Raw genomic sequence first — 25,285 nt, forward strand, 5'->3', positions numbered from 1 at the left:
GGACGCGCGCCTGAGGGGAGGAGGGGCAGCGCGGGCGCGCGCGTCCTCACCCCCTCCTTCCCCGCGGGCGGCGGCCAGGCTCCGTCCCCTCCCCTCCCCTCCCTCCCCTCCCTCTACCCTCCCTCTACCCTCTACCCTCCCGCGCGCCGGGGCAAGCGGCCGGGCCCGGGCCTGGGGGCGGGGCGGGAAGACGGCGGCCGGGAGTGTTTTCAGTTCCGCCTCCAATCGCCCATTCCCCTGTTCCCCTCCCAGCCCCCTCCATCCCATCGGAAGAGGAAGGAACAAAAGGTCCCGGACCCCCTGGATCTGACGGGGCGGGACCTGGCGCCACCGTGCAGGTAAAGCCTGAGCGCCCGCGGGCCTCCGGCTAGGGGTGTGTTTGCGTGCGTCCGCGGCCCGGGCGATGGGCTGTGTCACATGGCCGCGGCGGGTGGGGGCTGGGGTGTGGTGAGTTCGGGGGCTGTGGGTGCGCCGGCCCGGGCGTGCGGGTTCGGGGCCAGAGAGCCGGGGAGGTACGGTGCTCGGCGGCCCGGCGCTGCCGCCCAGCCTGGCGGGGGTGGGGGCTGCCTGCCTCCCTTCCCCTCGCGGCTCTAACACTCCATAGTTTGTGGTTCTGATTTTTAAAGCCGAAGGGCCAGAGCTCTTGTTTCAGGAGTTGTGGGGAAGCCTTGTTAGGGGCGCGTAATACTTTGCCTCCACTTTTTTTTTTTTTTGGTCCGGTAACCTTTGTTAACCATAGTAGTCTCGGGTTTTCCATGGCTTATGTGTACTCACAAACACGCACACAGCTGATAACTGTGATCATCCTTCACTCACTTGTGAAAGTTCTGCGGGTGGAGCCTATTAGTTTTTATCACCCGCTTTTGGAAAAGCCCTCGAAGTGGTTTCTTTTATTTCAAACTTGGTTTTCAAAATTGCAACTTACTTTGTTCTCTTGGAGGGGGATACTGTCCTTGGGTCAGGCCCTTTTTTGTCTTTTATTTATCCTTACGATTTCCTTTTGATCCTAAACAGAAAATACCTGGGTTGGTTTTGTTATTCCTTCCTCTTAACACTTTAAAAGCAAAATACCACCAGTGTATTGTCAACCATATCTTTTAGAAAGAAATCTCCAGGGAAAACGAGTTTGCAAGCAGCATTTTCCATCAAAGTCATGTCTTGTTTGTTACAATTTGGACTATCTTAAATTTGGGTGTGTGAAACTTTTAAAATGTCATGTGTAAAATAATTGTTAATAAGTAAATAACTTGGAGTAGTTACATCTTTTTAGAAATATCTTTGCGATGTGAATTTCCAAAATTCTTTTTCTCTCTTCTGACTTCATATGAATTGAACCTGATAGTTTCGTATGAATGAATCGCTGATAGGATGTTTTCCTTTAGCCTAATAATAAATTTGCTCTTATGCTGAAAATTTGCTATTCTACTTTAACCCCCGTTAAAAAAGTTTCTATCTTACAGAGAAGTTAAATTGTTAAATGGAGTTTCAACAGTTTTAATACATGAATTAGTGAAGCAGAGATGGAAGAAATAATTTAAAATGAGCTTCATAAATATACCATAGTTTGAGGGTTTTTAAAAAGTTTGCCTTCGGAAAACCCATACAAGATAGTTAAAGAATTTCCTCTGCCAGAAGGTCATTTAGCAGACGTTTATATTAAATTCAAAAGTAATACTTTTATTTTTAAAGTTCCTTACCCTTTGCCGTAAACTAAGCTTTGGTAGTAAATATAAATAGTTCACATCTTTTGGCATTTGTAAAGAGTGTACCCACTTTTACTATAAATACTAAATTCTATTGGATTTAATTGAGTTCAAGGCAGTTCACTGGCCAGGTTTAATGTAACGTGATTGGAAACGTTGATTTTGGGGGTTTTAGTAAGAAAATGCTCTTAGAGCTTGGTTTTTATACTTAGCCACACCTTCTTAAGTGCGGCCACAAGCATTGTAGGTGTTCAACAAAAGTTTGGTTTTTCAAGGTTGTAACCTACGTTTACTTAGTCATAAGTGGTCATGTCTCTACACAGTCTGTACGCTTCATGAAATAATAGTCTTTTAAGAAACTGTGCAGGGTAATTTCTTGTTGTTTGTGACTTACCAGGCTTGGTATGTGTTTTAACTCTGGTGTAGGAATATTGGGGATGGTTTTGTGTATTTCAACAAAACTTCTCTTTGATAGAAACAAAGGTTGTTTCTATTCTACTTCAAGATGGCCAGAGGTGGTTGTCACCTTTTCATTTTCACATTGTAAATATTAGAATCATGTTGCTATAATCTGGTTACTTCACCTTTGGGGGAATATATGTGAATGGAAAAGCTCAGTTTAGCTGTGTAAACTGTTGGGCAAAGACCTATTGAATTTTTACATTTTGCAAATACTGTCAGTTTTAAAAGACTTTCCTTATTCTTTTTTGGTTTTGATTCTGTTGGTTTTGTGCTTTAGGGCTCCAAAAACCTCCTTTTGTAGCAGCTTTAAATACAGGTGTTTTTGTAATGCATATAAAAGCTGTATTTAGTGCAGCCTGGCAGATGGAGATTTATTCATATTCTTGGGACAAAGAGTCATTTTTAGAGGGTGGAGGGGGACATGTCTTTTAGATTCCTAGCCTTTTGATGGGTGTAGAAGAGCCATTTTTAGGCCCATAGTTTCTGTAAGAGGTAAGATGTTTTCCACTAAGTATTCCAAAGGTATGTCAGAAAATGTGAAACGTAAAGAATTTAAAACCAGTTTAGGAGAGGTTGTGCATTTATTTTCAACAAATAACTTGTATTGAGCAAGTAGCATTTATTCAATAAACAGCTTTTTCTGTGTGTCAGGCTCTGGACTAGGCAATAAAGTATCTTACCAGCAAACAAGTACACCCCTGTTCCTTAATGGAGTTAGAAAAGTGGAAACTCATGTCCTTTGCCCAATTCTCCAGTGTTCAGAGTAAGACAGTTGTTAGTGTACAAATCAGGGGCACATGCATTACTGAGCCATTCCTAAAGTATGCTTGCCTTGCTTCCTATCACATGTAACGGATAGCACTAGGGAAGATGTGAAGTGTTAACTCAGTGTCACTGGGAACAATTGTCACCAGTTTTACACAGCTTATACAAACTGAAGATACAACCAGTCTTTCAGAAACGTGTTTATTGCTGAACAGATGTACACTTGTAGAGCTAAGCTTCATCTGACCTTAATTTGATCACTTATTGCCCTTTAGTTACAGAAACTGGTTAAGGAAAGAAAGCAAAGTTGAATAACTCAGGTTCCAGTGGAAGGATCAGGAATAAAGTGTAAAAACAGGTAGTTAAACCGAGACTCAGGATTGGACAGCAGTCTCGTGTAGTGGGTTTTGGAATCAGAGAGCCGTAGGCTAATATTTTGTTTCTCAGTTACAATATTGGGCAATTTACTGCTTAACCCCTGACCGTTGGTTTTCTGACAGAAAATGGAAGTAATAACCCCTTCCTTATTCAGTGATCACAATTAAAGTACCTAGAACATTGCCTGAGACATAAGGGTCCTCTCAAATGATTTCTTCCTCTCTTGTAGTTGTGGGTTTGTTACTTGGGCTTTTTCTAATCCAAATGATTTGCCCACACTATTATTATTGACCTATTATAAAATGTATATGAGAAGCAGACAATGAACAACAAAGGCCTGGGATAGCCAAATTGTCCCAGTCGATAGCTTAAAGCCTTGGAGCCCTTTAATAAGAACGCATTGGCATTTACTTAAAGTGTTTCTAACAAGCAAACTTATCTGGCTTCTAAACCTGCACTAGATTAGAAACAAGTAGATTATGGGTACTGTGGGAGGTTTACAGGGGGTGTGGTGGGGGCTGGGTAATAGGATGTTAGTCTAGTGTCTCTTGTAAGAAAAAAACAGATAACAGCCCGGTGAGGATAACAGAGATAATCTACAAGACACAAAAATAGTCAAAGCCTGACTAGCATGTCTGGGGCCATTGAGTGCAGGACCAGACCTGAAAGCATAGTAATGAATGTTCATCAATTAGCTTAAATCATGTTTGGGAAAATCTTTTTAAGAGTGCAGTAATCTACATAATATACTTTAGATTGTCACTCAGGATGATTAAGAAATGTTCTTAAAGGGGTTGAAGATTGTGCTATAACTTATGGTTTATTTCATGAAAGATCCACAGTACCTGTTATGACCAAGATGTTTTTCATTTGTTTTGCCATTCAGACAGCCATTCAGATTCTAAGCTGAAAGGGTAGCCAGCAGTAAAGAAAGGCTGTCTCAGTGTGGTAGCACCCTATGCCACCCCCTTTCTTCAGAGTAAGTAATTTTTTTTTGTCAGAATACAGAAGTATCATAAAATTTCACTTGTGCTTTGACAGTAGCGTATGCTTTTCACTGTGCGTTGAGATAGAGTATGCTCGAGATTTCTAGGATACAGCAAGAGTGAATAGTTGGCCAGTCTCTCTGTTGAGGGTTTCTTGACTCTTGTAATGTCTGCCCAGTATTAGCATTGATAATACTTCTGCCCAGTATTAGCATTGATAAGTTTTTTGATCTCATTTCTTCTAACCTTACCTCAGGGTTACTTTTTAAAACATCTACACCATCAGATAATTATTGGTGACCTTGTAATGTGTAGCCTTGGCTGTTTTTAAAAATCGGATTTTTTTTTTTAGCAGTAGTACAAAAAAAAGTACTAGCCTTTTTGGTTTAAAAATGCATAGAGGCTTATTGCTTGTCCCTGATCAATTTTGATCATTTTTTTCAGGTTGGTGTAATTGTGATGTATTCAGTTAGGACATAATTCAATGTTGATTCTAGATTTACATCTGAAAGATAGCTCTCAGCTTCAGTTCAGCAATTTCATGTAGGAAGAATGTAATTTTTCCAAGCCAGGTGGATTTAGACACTGCCTTTAGTTTGGTCAGATAGCCAGAAATATTAGGGCAATTCTGTGTCTTCTGTGCTTGCCTCACATTGTACAGTGTGAATGGTTCTCCTTGGCTCTGTGGGTTCCTCTTATTTGTAACTGAGGCACATTGATAGGACAGGTGCTTGATGTATCTTTAGATTTGTACTCTTAAGAAAATAGAAATTCTAATGTGATTAATTCTTATCAAAGTTTGTAAATTTACTGTGAAATTGTCATTAATTCTCCTAGGTAGCCCTGTCATTTTTCAAAATCTGGTTTTACATTGACCTCAAGGCTGTAGAGTAGTGGAAAGTGAGGATAGACTTTAGTTACTTCTCTTTAGTACACATGTCTACCTTAATGTAAAAATGTGCATTTCCTTGAATAATGTACAATGTCATACCTTCCCTCATTTTGTGGGAAAGGGGGATGTAGTTTTACATTTAATATATTCAGTAAGAATAATCTTGAGTGAACCACTGGTGTTCCATCTGTTCATTAGTTTGAGTCTCTTAAGTCAAAAAAGACTCTTGATCTGAGGAAGTAGCATAGTAAATCTGTGATCTTATAGTTTGCCTATATTTAAAAGTAAACTACATTTTCATATGCTGCTTCAGCTACTTCCAGAAATTCTATAAAGACATAATGGTTAAGGTCTTGTAAATGTCAAGGAAATGTTCCATCCTCATCACATCTTTCATTTCAGAATGTGGAGTGGTGAGGCCGTAGGCAATGGCTCACGCCTGTAATCCCAGCACTTTGGGAGGCCGAGGCGGGCAGATCACTTTGAGGTCAGGAGTTTGAGACCAGCCTGGCCAACATGGTGAAACCCTGTCTCTACTAAAAATGCAAAAATTAGCTGGGTGTGGTGGCGGGTACCTGTAGTCCCAGCTGCTCGGGAGGCCGAGGTAGGAGACTTGCTTGAACCGGGAGGCCGAGGTTGCAGTGAGCTGAGATCCTGTCACTGCACTCCAGCCTGGGAGACAGGGTGAGACTCCATATCAAAAAAAAAAAAAAAAAAAAAAAGAGAAAACGTGGGGTGGTGAATCTTTTTTGCAGAGTCCCCTGTATAAAATCCTCATAAATGATGCTGTGGAAGCTGGGCCCATGAGCCTTCTCCCTTGACTTGAATGAACTATTGAAACTTTTTTGTTGACTAGAGATACTTTATCTGTGGCAGTGAATGCAAATTTTCCTTATTGAGATCAGCTTTTAAAATTCTCTCTCTTTTTTTTTTTTTTTTTTGGAGACGGAGTTTTGCTCGTTGCCCAGGCTGGAGTGCAATGGTGCAATCTTGGCTCACTGCAACCTCCGCCTCCCAAGTTCAAGCAGTTCTCCTGCCTCAGCCTCCCAAGTAGCTGGGATTACAGGCATGCGCCACCATTCCCTGCTAATTTTGTATTTTTAATAGAGACGGGGTTTCACCATGTTGGTCAAGCTGGTCTCGAACTCCTGACCTCAGGTGATCCGCCCGCCTCGGCCTCCCAAAGTGTTGGTATTACATGCGTGAGCCACTGCGCCCAGCCTAACGTTCTTAATAGGCAGTTAGGTTGTAGTTCATTTTAGCTGATCAATTAAACATTTTTTTTTTTTTTTTTAAATGTTTTAGTTATCAGGGGGGTCCAGCTTTGGCCTGAGGTTGTGCATTGGCCATTTCTGCTCTAAACCAGTAGTAGTCAGACTTAAAACATGCACACACCTGCGCACACAGCAGCAACTAGAAGGCCTTGAGAGAGAAATACGCAGGATTTCAAAATGTAAAGCAGATAAAAGGAGTAAAGCTGTTTTGTAGAAGGAAGAATAGGCAGTTGTTGAAGTCCTGCCTTATCAGTTTTCCTCTCATTCTCACTACTAGGAAGCCTTTGAAGCACCACTGAACAGTAGGTCTTGGAGAAATTTTTGCTGTAGACCTGCTGTATCTTAACAGGTAGCTGCCAGCCACATGTGACTGTTCAGCACTTGAAATGTGGCTGCTGTGACTGAGAAACTGAACGTTAAATTTTACTTAATCTAAATTTAGATAGCCATATGCAGCTGATGGCTACTGTATTAGACAGCACAGATGCCCAGGGACATTTACATCATTGTATAAAGTTGTGTTGGATGGCACTACTCTAGACTTTCCTTTAATTGAACTTTTACGGCCTGAGGACCCCACTCACGTGATTTGACGTGGTATTAGTTGCTGCTTCAGAAGAGGGTCAGGATAGACTTTGGGAATTTGAAGAGCAATTGGAGTACTAGTACTTTATATTTGTGCTGATTTGAGTCTGGGCCTGTGTAGTGTTGTCATAGGTGCTTTTTTTTTTTTTTTTAAATAATCTGAGAGTGATAAACCAATATGTAAGTTATATGTTTACAAGTTGATTATAGAGTTGTGGATTCCACAAAACTCATTATAGGTGATAGGAATATAACTCCTAGGTAAAAACAAAAACAAAACAAAACAAACAAAAACAAATAGGTAGTCTCTTTACACAGCAGTCCCTATTTCATGTGAACTTTTACTAAAATAATAATTTTCTTGAATTAAATTCAAGCTTGCATTAGGTTTGACAGTCCATAAAGTTGAACACATCAATGTTTTCTGTTTGCTTTTGTTTAAAAGAAATCACCCATCATTCTCCATGAGGGCCAACCTAGGTTTCCAGTTGGCAGTGTCTTTCCTTACTAGCTTACGCTTTGGAAAGAACATAGTTATAGTGATAATTGAAAAATCTGTTTTTAAAAAATTGGCTTTTATGTATTTTAATTTTTTTGAGGTTTTCTGTTACTAATGAATTATTTATTTGACTAAAATTCTGCTGTTTTTTTCTCTGCCTTGTAGTATGTTTGAACATACATTGCTAAAAATCTGGGTCTCCATAGAGGATTGCTTCCAGGACCCTCCTGCAGGGACCAGAATCTGAGAATGCTGAAGTCCCTTATATAAAATGGTGTAGAATTTGTTTTATGCACGTTTTATTGTTATTCTTAAATTGTCTCTAGATTACTTAATATCTAATACAATGTAAATAGTTGTTATTCTGTATTGTTTTAGAAATGATGAGAAAAAGTCTGTACATGTTCAGTACAGTCACAGTTTTTTCCTGAACATTTTTTATCCATGGTTGGTTTAATCCATGTATTTGGAACCCACAGATAAGGAGGATTGACTGTACAGTGATTTTATATTATTTCTAGTGGGACCTTAGATGTTGTAGATGAGGCAGCACCATCATGTTTAAAGTATGTTATGTTGAAATAATTAACTTTGGTTTTCTTTTGAAATAAAAATTCACATAGGTATTTGGGGAATATTTTGTATTTCCCTGCAGTTTGAAGATTTGAAATTTCTCTTCCCTCCATACATTTTAAAAGTGCAATCTACATTTGCATTCTACATTTAATCACTATCTGTCCTTGACTTCAACTTTGTGAAATTTTTTTTAACCATTCTTTTTCACATTTCCCTTCCTACTGGCCTTCCAGATGAACTGCCAAGTTTAGCAGTCTTTTCTCAATGATCATACCTTCTTCAGTGTTTGCTGTTATTATACTGTCTTTATCTAAATTTCTTAAAATGAGACAGACACAAGTTAGGCCCATTCTTCCTACTGTAAACAGATGAAAATGTTGGATAAAATATAAAACAAGTTTTCTCTTATGTATATAGGTTATCTTAAAGGGGGAGAGAAAGTGCCCAGGTTCTAGAAACTTAGAAAAATCCGTCAACTTTAAGGACAGTCTGGCTGTGGGGCATTTACTAGAGATAAGATTCAGTAGCTGGGGCTGAGATTATAATACCATTCAATGAAAGGAGACAGAACTCTGGAAACTGTGTGCTTAAAAAAATTAAAAAATAAAAAGTGTTCTCATATCATTGAAACATCTAGGGCTTCTGGGAGAAAGAAGCCTCAGACCTCTCTATGGAGGAACTGGAAAAACAGGCTTTCAATGGACTTAAATATCACAGCAAAGCAAGGAAGGGTCAATGAAAACAGATCTATAGCTGCATGTGGAATAGTGAATTTTTATATACGTAATACATGACTGCAATCCAAAATTCAGGGATACGCAGTGAAGAGTCTCTTTACCGGTCTGTTCTTTGCCATACAGTTGCCAATCTCAAAGTTTTGGGATCACAGGCGTGAGCCACTGTGCCTGGCCAGATGTGTGAATATATCATCAGTCCTCTGTTGAACGTTTAGATGATTTCCAGTTTTGTGGTATTAAAAACAATGCAACAACAAGTAACTTCATTTATATAGCATTTTGCTCCTTTGCAGGTTTGTCTGTAAGATAGATTGCTAGGAGTAGTTCAAAGAATATCTACATTTGTAATTTATTTTGGAGAATGTGTTTCATTCATTTTTTCGAATAACACATGCACATGGTATAAAAGTGAAAGAGAACAGAATAGTAAATACTGAGAAAAGTAAGTCTCCTTCACATCTCCTATAAATACTGAGAAAAGTAAGTCTCCTTCACATCTCCTATCTCCCGGTGCCCAGTTGTGCTTTCCAGAAATGTAATCACTGTTACTAGCTTCTCATTTATCCTTCTAGAGTTGCTCTGTCCAGTGTGATAGCTACTAGTCACATGTGGCTATTGAACTCTTGGAATTGAGATGGACCACAAGCGTTAAATACACACTAATTTTCTAACAGTACAAAAACAGAATGTTAAATATTTCAGTGGTTTTTAATACCGATTGCAAATTGAAATAGTATTTTGGATATATTGGGTTAAATTAGTAAAATTATTAAATTATTTCATCTTGTAATTCCTGTTGTGATGGCATCAGGAAATGGGATCTTTGGGAGATAATGAGCCCTCATGAACGGGATTAGTGCCTTCATGAAAGAGACCCTTGTTAGCATTCTGTCCTCCATGTGTAGAAACCTGAAAAAAGCGGCAGTCTGCAACCCAGAAGAGGGCCCTTACTTGGAACCTAACCATGCTGATACCCTGATCTCGGACTTGCAGCCCCCGGAACTGTGAGAAATAAATTTCTGTTGTTTATAAGCCACATAGTCAGTAGTACTTTGTTATAGCAGCCTGAACTGACTAAAGCACACCTGTTTTCACTTTTTAAATATGGCTGATAGAAAATTTAACAGTATATGGTTTGCATCCTGTTTCTGTTGAATAGCACTGGTCTAAATAAATCCATACATATATAAATATGTACAAATATAAGAATTCCTCTTATTTAAAATTTTTTTCTTTTGCATTGTAATCTTTGGAATCAGAAATCTGCTGAGATGTTGGTAAAGAGTGGTTAAAAACTGTTCTTTATGGCCCCATCAATCACCGTTATCCATTTGTCATTATAGCTCTCATCAGTGAAGGTTATGCTTCCATTGACATTTACGGTGTTCATTTTGGAGAGAAGATGCCATTGTTTTGGCTTCGTCTTTTTTTAACTTGCTCCGATTTGCACTGGTTGCCTCTACACCTAGTACACAGCAGTCATCCTGAGATTCCCCCTCACCAGCATATTAGGGATTGCCTTCATTTTCTCTTCTTTGTTAGATCTCCCGTTGTTTCTTTATGTGTGCGTATATGTATGTGTGTGTGTGTGTGTGTGTGTGTGTGTGTGTATTTTTTGAGACAAGGTCACACTCTGTTGTCCAGTTGGAGTGTAGTAGGGTGATCATGGCTCACTATAGCCTTGCACTCCTGGGCTCAAGTGTAGATCGTATTCCTTTTTGTTTTACTAGTATCTCGTTTTGATGAGACATATTCTTCAGGACCTTCCTGGAGAGGGTGTTGGCGCGGGGAGGGAGGGGCGGGGGCGGTAAATACTTGGAGATATTGCATGTCTGAAAATGCCTTTGTTCTGGGTAACATAAGTCTAGGTTGGAATTTTTTTTTTTTGAAAAATTATGAAGTCCAGGATTACGAAGCCATTGCTCTCTTGACTTTATTTAGTGTACTGTTGACAAAACCAAAGCCGTTTTGATTGTTTTCTGTATAACCTTTTTATTTTTTCCCCTCCTTGAAAACTTCAGGCCCTTTTTTTGTCCTTCTCATTCTGGTTTCGCTACAATGGGCCTTCATGTAGGTTTGTTTTCATTTATTTTACTGGGGTCTTGATGGGCCCTTTCCATCTGGAAACTCCCATCTTTCAGTTCAGGGGCTTTTTCTTAATTTATCTGTTTGACTCCCCTACTCTGCATCTCTGTATTTGGAATTGCTGTTGAGACATTGGACCTCTGGAACCAGCCTTCCAATTTTTTTCGCTTTTTCTCTACTGTTTCCCGTCTTTCTTTTCTCATTTCTGGAAGATTTCTTCTACTTTATCTTCTAGCACTTCTATTGATTTTTCCCCCCTAGTTCTGCTGTCATGAGCTATCAAGCTACGCAAAAGCTGGTCAGGTCTCTGAATGCTGCGTTTGAGAGCATGCTGCTCTTTCTTCAGGGTTGCTGAGTCTTGTTTCTCTGGCCATACTGATGTTTTAAAAATATTTTCTTTCTCTGTGTAGTCTTTTCTTGAAGCTGATTTTTTTCTGGTTTTGTTTGACGTTTTTCCTCAGATAAAGTAATTCTTAAGAAGTGGGGATCTAAAAAGCTGATCAAAAACTGAACGTGTGGGTGAAACTTGTCTCCTTTCAGTTTCAATGGAGAGGGATCTGAGCAGGCTGTTTGTTGGTAAACTCCCAGTATTAGCATCTGTGTGCCTTTCCTCCTGGCTTGGTCGGGTACCCTGGTGAAGTCTTTTGATCTGAATAACTGGGCGGAGGTCTGGCTGCTAGTATTTGGGAGCCAGAACCCAGTGGAGGAAGGGGTTTGGGAGTTGACATTTAGCATAGTGTGCTTATGTTCATTGACACGCTCTTTTCTTTCTATTTATACCCAGGCCATCTCCTAGTCCAGAGATTGTTGTTTTCCCCTTTGCAGAAAGTAAACGTTGAGGCAGAGGATTAGTTAACCAGAGACAGTAAGGGGCGCAAATCTAAGAACTGAATTCTTTTCTACAAAGCTCTAACAAGTACCACCTATTACTCCTTCCCCCGCCTGGCCCTCAGTTCTTGCCGTGACTCGCTGTTGGTTCCTTAACATTTTGAGGATTTCTGTGTTAATCGTTTGTTTTCAGCTTTCCCTACAGCTAGTCTAGAGTTAGTAGTTTCTGATCTGTTCAATTACTACTCACCCATTTTCCAGCCATTAAAAGTTTGCTTCTGTTTTCTCCTTACCTCTTCTCCCTATCATGAGGTTTCTGCTTTTTAAAAATTCCCTTGGACGGGCGTGGTGGCTCATGCCTGTAATCCTAGCACTTTGGGAGGCTGAGGCAGGAGGATCGCTGGAGTCCAGGAGTTAAAGCCTGGGCAACGTAGGGAGAACCCATCTCTTAAAAAAAAAATTCTTTATTATGGTTTTTAATAGACTGTTTTCACCTGCAATGCAATGATAAGTTAAAGTTTTCCATGAAAAATTTTTTACCGATAACTCTCCAAAAGAATTGAAATAGAATAATGTGTAACTCCAAGTCAGTGGGGATGAGGGGTGCAAATGAAGAGAATTTGATCACTCCAATATAAGGCAGGGAAGAAGAAAAAAGTAAAGAAAAATGGATAGATATTAGAAAACACAAAATAAGATGGTAGAAAATAAGCTCAAGTATCTCCATAAACTCAATACGTAATTTCAGATTAAACTTGCTGGCTAAAGGAGATCAAAAATTTAAAAAATCCAGCCAGCTGTATTTTACAAGTGAAGATACTCCTAAAAGTATGATGACATAGTTTAAAAGCAAAGGAATGGAAAAGAGATACTAGGTATCTCTTTTCCATTGGAAGAATTGGAAGAATTACGGGGATAAATCAAATCTGTAATCGTAGTAGAAAATTTTAATGTATCTCTCAGTAATTTATGAAAAGGTAGGTAAGTAGATTTAAAAAACTACAAGGTTATAAAGGATTAGAAGAGTACAATTAGCAAGGACCCAACAATTACAGGAGATACATTCTGTAAGGAGAATCGCTTGAACCCATGAGGCAAAGGTTGCAGTGAGCTGAGATCGCACCACTGCACTCTAGCCAGGGCGACAGGGCGAGACTCCATCTCAACAACAACAACAAAAATAGTACCTTTGGTTTAGTGTATGTAACTAAGTTGAAAAGAGTGCCAAGATTGATAGAGGAGGAAAAAAATGGACAAATGTATTGGAAATGAAGAGGTGGTGTAACTGCAGACAAATTACTGTGAACAGTTTTATTTCTTTAAATTTGGAAACAGGTAAAGTGGACAATTTCTAGCAAAATAAATTACACAGTTGGCTTAATAAGAATTAGAAACTTCACTAGATTATGATTTAAAAACTTAAAAGTCGGCCGGGCACGGTGGCTCTCGCCTGTAATCCCAGCACTTTAGGAGGCTGAGGTGGGCGGATCACGAGGTCAGGAGATGGAGACCATTCTGGCTAACACGATGAAACCCCGTCTCTACTAAAAATACAAAAAAAATCAGCCGGGCCTGGTGGCGGGTGCCTGTAGTCCTAGCTACTTGGGAGGCTGAGGCAGGAGAATGGCGTGAACCTGGGAGGCGAAGCTTGCAGTGAGCCGAGATAGTGCCACTGCACTGCAGCCTGGGCGACAGAGCAATACGCTGTCTCAAAAAAATAAATAAATAAATAAAATAAAGTCATGTTCGAAATATACCAGACTGGGCGTGGTGACTACCACTTCGGGAGGCTGAGGTGGGTGGATCACTTGAAGTCAGCAGTTCGAGACCAGCCTGGCCAACATGGTGAAACCCCATCTCTATCAAAAATACAAAAATTAGCAAAGCGTCGTTTCAGGCGCCTGTAATCCCAGCTAATCAGGTGACTGAGGCAGGAGAATCACTTGAACCCAGGAGGCAGAGGTTGCAGTGAGACAAGATTGTGCCACTGCACTCTAGCCTCGGCAACAGAGTGAGATTCTTTCTCAAAACAAAACAAAATAAATATACCTGTACCAATATAAAATTTTAAGTCCTCAAGGAAAACACCAGACTACAAATGAAAACCCCATATGGACAAGTGCAACCAAACATGAGGAATTAAATCTTATACAAAATGTTACAGAAAAATTACTTTGCAAGGCTACTATAATCTTGATACCCCAACCAGATAGTGTGAGAAGGGGATATAGGCTGCATTCTCACCAATGAACATGGCAATAAAAATTGTAGTTTGTAAAATGTTAGCATTTACTCAAAACAAAAATACCATAACTAGTTAGGATTTGTCTCAGGAATGCAGTGATGATTAAACATTAGAAAACTCGTAAATGAAATTCATCATGTTAACACATTAAAGGAGAAAAGTCATATAACTTTGGACAACGGGAAAGCATATGATAACATTTAGTGTTTGTTCGTGACAAAAATTCTTAGAAAACGAATACAAGAGAACTTTTGAAAGAGTGTTAAAAAAAACACAGAGTACTGACAGCATAATTCCATCTATATGAATTTCTAGAACAGGTAAAATTAATACTCAGTGATAGAAGTCAGTAGTTGCCTGGGATGGGGAGGGTGGATTGACTGAAGAGGGACATAAGGAGACATCTGAGATGCTGGAAATGTTGTCTTGTCTGGGATGGTGGTTACGTGAGTGTAAACATTTGTTAGAATTATTGATTTCGTGCTCACTCATGGCTCACGACCCTCAGTTTAGAGAAATTGTAGAGTGCAGCGTATGGTGAAATGTTTCATCTAGCTAAGTGTGTGTATATACTAGCTTGCAGTGTAAAATGTACTTTTCACTGTGGGACTTTTTTTGGTTAAAAAGTTTGAAAGCTTCTGCCCTAGAAGAGCTTTTACATAGTATAAAATGATATATGCCAGCGTATTCGTAGCAGGTTGTGAGAGAGGAAAATTGGAAACCTAACTGGTCATCCAGAGTGAATGGACAATGAACTGTGCTAGTCATAAAATGGAATTCCATGTGACAGCTAAAATGAATGAACTTAGGATTTAGGATTATATATGTATCAGCATGTACTGAACAGTATCAAACTTTCATATAAGTTTATAAAATGTACAGAACTGTACTGTATGGATACAATATGTAGCAAAACTGTTAAATGACCATGGGGGAACATGGGGATAGTGATTATCTCTGAGAAGCAAGGGGGAGGGAAATGGTATCAAAAAGGAATACATAGGGGGCTTTAGCTGTATCCATATCTTGTCTTATTTCTTATATATGATCAAGTACTGCAAAATGCTAAGATATGACAGCTAGATGGAAAGTACAAGAGTGTTCGGTATGATATTTTTGTATAATTTAAGTCTCCATTTACAATAAAAACCAAGATACCTGGAGAAATAAGGAAATTTAACAAGATGTAAGTTTTTTTATGGAGAAAATTATGCAGCTTATCAATAGATAATAAATAAATGGAAATATTCATTTGCATAGTAGGAGTACTTGATATCATAAATATGTTTTCCATAAACTAATATAAATTCATTGCACTTCCAGTCAAAATCCTATAGGATTTTTGTAGAACATGCTAAACTTAAAGTAACCAGCAATACTACACATCTGAAAAGTAAGGAAGGAGGATCACCCTGGCAAATATCAAGACTAACTAGAAAGCAGTAGTAATTAATATTCTCTTACATTGATGTTAAGTGTGAACAAATAACAGAATAGAAAGTGTGCGATCAGTACTTTATTTAGTATGAATTTGCTATGCGACAGAAGTAGCATTATGACTTAGCGAAAGGTAAACTTGAATACACAGGCTGTCCTTATGAGAGATGGTTAGATCACTGTCTCACCTCTTAAAACCAAATTTCTGATCTTTCTTTTAGAAACTTTATTTGAAAAGTAAAACTGAAGTGTCCATAAGAATATCTAGAGGGGATTCTCTGTATTGCTTTGGGGTATTTATTTGTGCCTCACATTCCTCATTTGTAAATAATAGTACCTACCCCAGTTGGTTCTTAGGATTTGGAATTCTTGCTTACTGGACTGTTAGTCTTAAGCACTCAGTAAATGTTTCCTACCATATTTAGAGGCAGAGCAAGATTTCTTTGAAAAGAGGCAAGGTAGTGCCATAAAAGATTTTTAATTAAAATATAACTTTATGTGTTCCAAAAGACAATATAAAATGAAAAGTCATTCTAAGGATTTAGAGATTTTTTTGTAATACATACTCAGTGATAGAGTTATGTCAGAATAAAAACAGTAAGAAAAGGACCACATAATTGAGGACTCTGCAAAGAATATGTACTGTTTAATTAAATGTGCAGAGAATGCTATTTGTCAACCTTCAGTATAGAGTTAATAACTTGAAGGCTTTACTACAAGTTCAGGATAATTAGACCTCTTACCTTATTGAAACTTTTCGGTGAGTAATCTTAGAATCCTAATTTTACTAAGATATCATTTGGTAAGCTGACTTGTTCAACTGTAAAGATAAAGTCTTTGTGTTCTTTTGAAATCTGCATTATGTAAGTATCACTTATTGCTGGAATTAGAATTAGTGTCTGAACTTAGATTTCAGTTCTGCAGATGTTGAACATTTATTTCAGTAGAGAATTTGCTGCCACACCATTGAAGGAAATCTGTATATTCTGTAAATGACTCAATTCATATTTTGATGGCAACTTGATCATAAGTCTAGTTTTCTTTTTTGTGTTTCATTTGTTTTTAACCTGGAACACATCGTTATCTGTTCCTTGTCAACCTACATTCAGTCTATTTACACTTCAAAAATATTGGCTAAAAATACTTCAGTTTTTAAAATAAAAGTTTAACTGAGATGTATTATCAGCATTACTTAACAACAAATGCTATTTTATTACATAATTTTAAAATTTTCCAGAGATATTAGACAGATGTCAGCCAGCTGTGGTTACTGAGACATGCAAAGGTAAGGCTGGTAACTTTAAGTGTTCACTTAGTTCCAAAATGGTTTTAACTCCTCTTGGAAGACATGGGACACTGAAATCACGTGGCAGTACCAGGTCATGTGGCCATTCAGATGACCTAGAATAGGCTTAACTTAAGGTAGTTTCATTTCAGTGAAGAAAAAATACTGTAAAGGTTTTATAGAAAACTTTTAGGAATACAGCTTAACTCATAAGAAACATTTCTCCTGACAAAAGTGTAACAGAAGCTGGGCACGGTGGCTCATGCCTGTAATCCCTGCGCTTTGGGAGGCCGAGGCAGATGGATCATCTGAGAGGTCTGGAGTCCGAGACCAGCCCGGCCAATATGGTGAAACCCCGTCTCTACTAAAAATACAAAAAATTAGCCCAGCGTGTTGGCACCTGCCTGTAATCCCAGCTACTCCAGAGGTTGAGGCAGGAGAATTGCTTGAACCCAGGAGGCGGAGGTTGCAGTGAGTCAGGTCACGCCATTGCACTCCAGCCTGGGCAACAAGAGTGAAACTCCGTCTCAAAAGAAAATGTTACAGAAACAATTTACTCTCATTCCTCCTAATGCTGGAAATCACTTTTATTTTTGCTGTTTATACAGAAGCTTCATTTTTTATTCATTTTTTTAAGCTAAATTCTTATGAATGGAGTAATTGAACAAAAGATATAGATATTCTAGAGAGATTCTTCTTAAATTTTGCTTTTTCTATCAGTTTTTCGCAAGGAACAGAGATATTACTCATGTTAACTCAAAAAGAGGTTTTGTTCTGAGGATATAATTGTGGAGCTGGAACAGGCCTGGGCAGTCCTCAGAAACCAAGCCTAGAGATTGGCCGCTCTGCTTTTCTTCAAGACACCAGTTGTCTCAGCCTAGCCCCGGCACACACCCTTACTTGTACATTGATTGCTATCTCCTGAGTCTACTGTATTTTATGCTGCCTCCTGGCCATGTGATGAACGTAGTTACTTACATAAAGGCATGTATAAAACTGACCCTTTAGCCTTCAGGGTTGTTTCTCTTTCCTCATTCCAAATAGTGATTAATGTACCATTACATGCTACTCAGTTACATTAGGTAGTTGGTCACATTAGTTGTGTTTCAATCCTTTTCCCTAAACTGCACATCCAGTAGATCAGCAAAATGCAGGTTGTCACTGAAATAAATGAAGTAATACTCCTATCATTAGCAGTAATTTCTGTCTTCAGCTTTTTAATCTGCACTGGTCTTATTTTCCCCTCATCTTCTACCACAGTGCTTCCTGTGCACCATATTTTAGTGATAACCTAAATTTTTCATCTCTCCTAGAACATTTCCTGTCTTTAGAAAACATGCTGAACTTCCCACCTGGTGTACTCTCTTAATACTTGTGCTCTGGTGTCAACTTCAGTGACACCTTTCCTTTCCAAAGGTTAAATTAATCCTGTTCTCTGTGCTAGGATAAAACTGTGCTGCATACTACAGTGTCTGTAGTTGGCTCCTCTAGAGCATATTTTGTGGCACAGAGTAGGATTCCAACAGGGGCCAAAGGTAGCCAGGTACACTTTTTGCTGCCCAATAGTCCCAGGTTTTTAGTTGGTAGATTATTACGTGTGTTTGATGGAGTTTTGTGTATTTGCTTTATTTTATCAAGTTACATACTACAGTGCTTATTTGTGTGTCATATTACAGTTTAACTGGGCTACTGTTAAGTTCACTGTTGCTCTTTTATTTGCATTACAATTCCCTAGTTATGCGCAAACCTCACTTTCCCACCATTTCTACTATATTGCTAAAGAAAGGTACATAATCCTATTATTGACTCCTTTCAGATTTTTAGTGTTTGAACCCTAGTTGGACCCCCAGGGTTGCCGATGCAGTATTGTTCTGTGGCGTTCCATACATCCCTAAAAAGGGTTGGCATGCTATGTTGCCTCTTCCTGGAGGGAGGCCTTGAGACCAGTCTCCTGAATTGAGCTTGAGGACGCATTAATTTTTTTTCTGTTTTGAGGGGTGTGAGTATGATTATATTAGGTTATGGCCATTCTTTTCTTTTTTTTTTTTTTTTTTTTTTTTTTTGAGATGGAGTCTCGCTCTGTTGCCCAGGCTGGAGTGCAGCGGTATGGTCTTGGCCCACTGCAACCTCTGCCTCCCGGGTTCTCCTGCCTCAGCCTCCTGAGTAGTTGGGAGTACGGGCACTTGCCACCATGCCCAGCTAAGTTTTGTGTTTTTAGTAGAGACGGGGTTTCACCATGTTGGTCAGGCTGGTTTTGAACTCCTGATCTCGTGATCCACTGGCCTCAGCCCCCGCCTTGGCCTCCCAAAGTGCTGGAATTACAGGCGTGAGTCACCACATCCGGCAGTTAGGGCCATTATATTTTCTAACAAATTATACCAAGGGCTGAATATCTTCAGTTTGAGGACTTTTTTGAGAACATTCTTTTGATCATTTAAAGTTCTTTTTTGAGCTTTTACTTAGTTTCTTTTTTAGTAAATATACAGTTGACCCTTGAACAATGGGGTAGTTGGGATGCTGTCCTTCTGCACAGTGAAGAATCTATATAACTTTTGACTCTCTTAAAACTTATTACCTACTGTTGACTGGAAGCCTTACCAATACATAAACAGTTGATTAACCCATATTTTGTATGTCACATGCATGATAAACTGTGTTCTTTAAGCTAGAGAAAAGAAACTAAGAAAATCATAAGGAAGAGAAAATACATATACTATTCACTTAGTGGAAGTGGATCATCATGAAGGTCTTCATCCTCATTGTCTTCACTCTGAGTAGGCTGAGGAGTAGTTGGTCATGCTGTCTCACAGGTGGAAGAGGCAGACTAGGAGTCAGGCACATTCAGTGTAACTTTATGAAAATAAGTAATTTTTGCCTGACTTTTTTGCATTTTCATTTCTCTGAAGATGTTTCTGTGTGGTACCAATCCTCCTTACACCTTTTGCTTTAGTTTCAGTGCCCATGGCATAGAAGAATCTGTGTTATAAGTCAAAAGCAGCCTTGAATAACTGAAACCATATATATATATAGCTAGATTGTCCTATGTCATTTGTTTTCTGGCACTGCTTCTTCTGCATGTTCTTCCTCATCTGGAGCTGATTTAGAAGCACTGATCTCCATTATGTTGTCTTCTGTTAATTCCTCTGATGTGGTGTCTGTTAGCCCTTGAATTTCTCTAAAAAGATCCGTATCTTGAAGCCCTTCACTCCCCCCTCCCCCCCCCCTTTTTTTGCCATATCCACAGTCTCTTATGATTTCCTTGATAGGCTCTGGTGTAAATCCTGTGAAGTCAGGCATATCTGTACACTGTTTTCTCCAGTAGGAATGTGTCATTTTGGACTTGATGACTTTCGTGGCTTTTTTCTATAATAGCAATGGCATCTTCAATGGCGTAATCCTTCCACACTTTGGTGACACTCTATCAGAGTTCTTTTTCGTAGCATTGACAGTCTTTTCCATGGAGTACTGTGTGTAATAAGCCTTAAAGATCTTTACGACTCCCTAATGTAGAGGCTGATTTAGAGATGTTATTAATGTCCTCTGGGACAAGTAGATAACTTTGACACATTTGGTGTTGGAATCATGGGGTTATGGGTTACTAGGGGCATTGTCCAATATCAAAAGAACTTTAAAAGGCAGTCCTTTACTGGCAGGGTACTTGACTTCAGGGACAAAGCATTGGTGGAACAAATCCAGAAAAAGGGCTCTGGCTGCCCTGGCCTTTTTGTTGTGGCAGCTGGTGTTTATCTTTTCCCTTCAAGGATTGGAGGTCAGCAGCCTTATAGAGAAGGGCAGTCCTAATCATAAGCCTGACTGTATTTGCACAAAACAGTAGAGTTAGCCTGTCCTTTCCTACCTCAAATCCTGGTACTTGCTTCTCTTTTTGCTAATAAATGTCCTTTGTGGCATTTTTCCCCCCTAGAATAGAGCACTTGTGTCTGCATTAAAATCCTGTTCAGGCAGACACTCTTTCTCAATGATTTTCTTAATGGCACCTGGGAACTCATCTACTTTGGTTGGCAGAAGCTCCTTTCCTGTTATCTTGACATTTCTTAAGCCACGCCTCTTTCTAAATTCTCAGACATCTTTTGCTTTCATTAAATTTTCCAGCTTTAGATCCTTCACTTTAATTTTGCTTTAAGTTGTCATATAATGACTGCGCTTTTTCTCAAACCATATGATAGTCTATAGGTACGCCTTTCTTTATAGCAATCCTGTACCCACATAAAACCTGCATTTTCAATATAAGATAAAAAGTTGTTTCACAGAAGGTGCAAGGTCTTCACACCTGCTGGCGTAGCTGCAGTGACAGCTTCACAAATTTCTTTTTTTTTAAACAGTAGTTCTTACACTGGATTCATTTATCTTGAAATGGTGGGCAACTGCAGCTGCAGACCTCAGTCTGCGGTACATACCAAGCAGTTGGAGTTTTTCTTGTAATGTCATGGTTTTTCTCTGCTTCTTGGGAGCACTTTCAGCATCACTAGTGGTACATCATGTAGATCTCATGGTGTTAGTCAAGGCTTGTGGTCTTGCACTACACATGGTGAAAATTACATGAGCTATGTGAGAGATCACTTTTTACCGTGATACTCAATTTACTGGAGAGAAGAACTGCTCATGCAGACATGATTAGCCCCACTCAGTGGATACCCGCGATACTTCCGCTCACCGTGATAGCAACAGGAGGTGGCGATGAAATTATTACAGTAGTGCAGTATGTACTACCATTAATCTTGTGTAGTTACGATTTAATACTTCATCTGAATGTTTACATTTCTCTTGACTGTAAATGGCTCCACGTATGGTCTGTGTTTGTGTAAGTTTTGATCAATTTTAACTTTTTATAGTAGATTTTTGTATTTCATGGTGGTAAATGATAGGCTAGTATCTACATATCTTTTATGCATTTATAACATACCTTTTCTTAGTTTTTTTCAGTGTTTCTAGGCTACCTGGTTTTTCTGAGTTTTTTTTCAGATTGTCTCAGATCTCCAAGACATTTTGCAGTGTTTCTTGAATAAAATCTGTGTATAAGTGGACCTATACAGTTTAAACCCATGTTATCCAAGGATCAATTGTATAGCTGTTAGAACAACCATTTTGTCAGTGCCTCATGTAAGTTTGTGTTGGCTGTCATTTGGGCTCTCAATTTTTGTCCTTAAAACAATACCCCTTCCACCCTCCATCCGCGAACATTTGCCTACATGTACTTGCAGAGGCTATCTGCATGTACACTTCTGCATAGACCCTTCTAAGCTTACATCTTTGGTCACTTGCAACCTCCTGTCTTCTGAAATTTACAATGTGTGTTGACATGTTGAAGCTTTTGAGAAGTTCTTCAGTAAAGAAGTCTGTTTAGTTTATTTAGGAACTTCTTAATATGTTTGTCCAGCACCTTTTTAATTTTTTTGAATTGTAATTTACATTGCTAAAAAGCACAAACTTTATTTTTTAATTTTTTTTATTTTTCCCATCATTAAAAGTTTTTATTTTATTTTTTTATTTCTTTTTTTGTAGTTTTCAAGTCTTATTTAGTTTGCTTTCTTTTTTTTAAAATTAATTTATTATTATTATTATACTTTAAGTTCTAGGGTACATGTGCCTAACGTGCAGGTTTGTTACATATGTATACTTGTGCCATGTTGGTGTGCTGCACCCATCAACTCGTCAGCACCCATCAACTCGTCATTTACATCAGGTATAACTCCCAATGCAATCCCTCCCCCCTCCCCCTTCTCCATGATAGGCCCCGGTGTGTGATGTTCCCCTTCCCGAGTCCAAGTGATCTCATTGTTCAGTTCCCACCTATAAGTGAGAACATGTGGTGTTTGGTTTTCTGTTCTTGTGATAGTTTGCTAAGAATGATGGTTTCCAGCTGCATCCATGTCCCTACAAAGGACACAAACTCATCCTTTTTTATGGCTGCATAGTATTCCATGGTGTATATGTGCCACATTTTCTTAATCCAGTCTGTCACTGATGGACATTTGGGTTGATTCCAAGTCTTTGCTATTGTGAATAGTGCCGCAGTAAACATACGTGAAAGCACAAACTTTAAATGTTCAGTTCTGTGAGTGTTTTTGAGATAGAGTCTCACTGTCGCCCAGGCTGCTGGAGTGCAGTGGGACGATCTCGGCTCAGTGCAACCTCTGCCTCCTGGGCTCGGGTGATCCTTTCAAGTAGCTAGGACTATAGACATGCACATGGCTAATTTTTTTCTGTATTTTTTGTAGAGAAAGGGTTTCGCCATGTTGCCCAGGCTGGTCTTGAACTCCAGAACTCAAGCGATCTGTCCGCCTCAGCCTCCCAAAGTGCTGGGATTATAGGTGTGAGCCACTGGGCCTGGCCAGTTCTGTAAGTTTTGGTAATTTGTACTCACGTGTGATTACCTCTCAAACAAGATAGAAAACATTCAGGAATTCAGTGGATTTACAGGAGCGAGGGAATAAAACAAAGATAGAGAACACTTTTATCAGCCTAGAAAGGTACTTTGTGCTTCTGTCCAAACATTTCCACTTCTCTTCCTCAGTGCCTATGAGACGATCATTTTGACTTGTCATTAGATTAGTTTTGCCTGTTGTAGGAAGCCATGGATGAAATCAGTCTATATTTTTTTGTCTTTTGCCCAGCATGTTTTTGAGACTGATCCATGTTGTGGAGTGTATAAACTCATTCATATTTGTTCCTGAGCAGTGTTCCTTTTTATGAGTACACTATAATTTTTTGTTTTCTTTTGGTATTTTGACTGTTTTTAGTTTTGGGCTATTATTAACATGGCTACTATGAACATTCTTGTACAGGTTTCTTTTTGTGGACATATATATTTATTTTTCCTGAATGTGTGATACAGGGTAGATCTATGTTTAACTTTTTGGAACTTGACGGTTTTCCAAGTGTGCTGTACCATTTTATACTTCCATTTCGGTGGAATATGAATGTTCTAGTTGCTTGATGTGGTAGGCTGAATCATGGTCTCCAAAGATATTCAGGTTCTAATCCCAAGAACCTGTGAATGTTGTTTTATATGACAAAAGAGACTTTACAGATGTGATTAAGTTAAGGATCTTGAGATGGGGGATTATCCTGGATTATCTGGGTGGGCTTTATATGGAATGCCAAGAGCTCTTATTAGAAGGCTGTAGAGGGAGATTTGAATGCAGAAGAGAAGGCAGTGTGACAATGTAAGCAGAGATTGGAGTGATGTGCTCTGAAGGTGGGGAAGGGAGCACAAGCTAAGGACTATAGGTAACCACTGGAAGCTGAAAAAGGCAAGGACAAACTTCTCCTCAGACACTCCAGGAGGATCAGTCCTGCCAGCACTGTGACTTCGTTGAAACTGATTTTGCTAAATTTGTGCTGTGATTGTGATTATTTGTTACAGCAGCAATGGTATACTAATACACTCCACATCCTCACCAACATTTAGTAGTGTCAGAAAATTTTTAAACCATTCTAGATGGTGTGAAATGGTATTGCATTATGGTTTTAATTTGCGTTTTCTTGATGATTGGTGATACTAAATACCTCTTAATGTGCTCTTGTATCCTCTTTTATGAGATGTCTGTAATTTGTTCTTTTTCTGTTTAACAAAAAAGCTGAGGTTATCTTTTTCTGTGATTTTTAAATTTCGATGGTTTACATTATATACACAGTATCCCTTATCCAAAATGCTTGGGACTAGAAGTGGTTCAGGTATTTTCCAATTTTTAGAATATTTGCATTATAGTTGTGTACTACAATGACCATTGTTTTTTGGGTGTCATGTTGGTACTCAAGAAGTTTCAGATTTTGGAGCATTTTAGATTTCAGTTTTCAGATTTGGGATGCTTGGCCTGTATTTCTTTTTCTTTCTTTCTCTTTTTTTTTCTTTGTTTCTTTTTCTTGAGACAGGGTCTTGCTCTGCCTCAGCCTGGAGTGCAGTGGAGTGATCTTGGCTCACTGCAGCCTCCACACCCCTGTGCTCAAATGATCCTCCCACCTCAGCCTCCTGAGTAACTGGGAGCACAGGCACGCACCATGCCCAGCTATTTTTTTGTTTTTTAGTAGAGATGGGATCTTGCCATGCTGCCCAGGCTGATCTTGAACTCTTGAGCTCAAGCAGTTCACCTATTTTGGCCTCCCAAAGTGCTGGGATTACAGCTGTGAGCCACCATGCCTGACTCAACCTGTATTTCTTTTATGGTTAATGCTTTTTATGTTTTAAGGTCATGAATGTATTCTGTGTTTTCCTCTAAGAGCTTAAGATTCTGTTTTCCCGCTGAAGATGGTATGCACTTGTGGTTGAGGCTTATTATTTTCCATGTTGAAAAGTTGTTGCAAACTATATTGACCTTGTTGTGCTTTACTGGAAAATGAGTTGACTGTATATGTGTGGGTCTATTTCTAGACTTGTTCTGTTCCACTGATCTTTTTTTCTTGTGCCTACTCTATACTCTTGATTACTAAATCTTTTTAGTAAACTTTGAAATAAGGTGGTATGAGGCCTCCAATTTTGTTTTTCAAGAATGATTTGGTTATTCTAGTTTTTTTTTTGTTTCCATATGAA

At 39.0% G+C, this 25,285-nt stretch overlaps 2 protein-coding genes across 14 annotated transcripts in view; both read left to right on the plus strand.

The window, feature by feature from the left end:
• Positions 1 to 25,285, plus strand: part of IER3IP1 (immediate early response 3 interacting protein 1) — a 1,095,035-nt gene that overhangs the window by 309,614 nt on the left and 760,136 nt on the right. The window lies entirely within an intron of this gene.
• The window catches only part of SMAD2 (SMAD family member 2), a 96,560-nt gene that overhangs the window by 199 nt on the left and 71,076 nt on the right, over positions 1 to 25,285 (plus strand). For 5 of the 9 annotated variants that reach the window (XM_050768175.1, XM_050768172.1, XM_050768177.1 and 2 more), the window contains exon 2: positions 253 to 338. The exons of 3 other annotated variants lie outside the window; for them this stretch is intronic. The gene's annotated coding sequence lies outside the window, so the exon portion shown is untranslated. Of the gene's footprint in view, positions 1 to 252; positions 339 to 22,973; positions 23,095 to 25,285 lie in introns of all 9 variants that reach the window. One more of the 9 variants, XM_050768173.1, reaches the window with a different exon arrangement.

The sequence above is a fragment of the Macaca thibetana genome, chromosome 18 (assembly GCF_024542745.1).
Source record: "Macaca thibetana thibetana isolate TM-01 chromosome 18, ASM2454274v1, whole genome shotgun sequence".
NCBI classification, from domain to species: Eukaryota; Metazoa; Chordata; class Mammalia; order Primates; family Cercopithecidae; genus Macaca; species Macaca thibetana.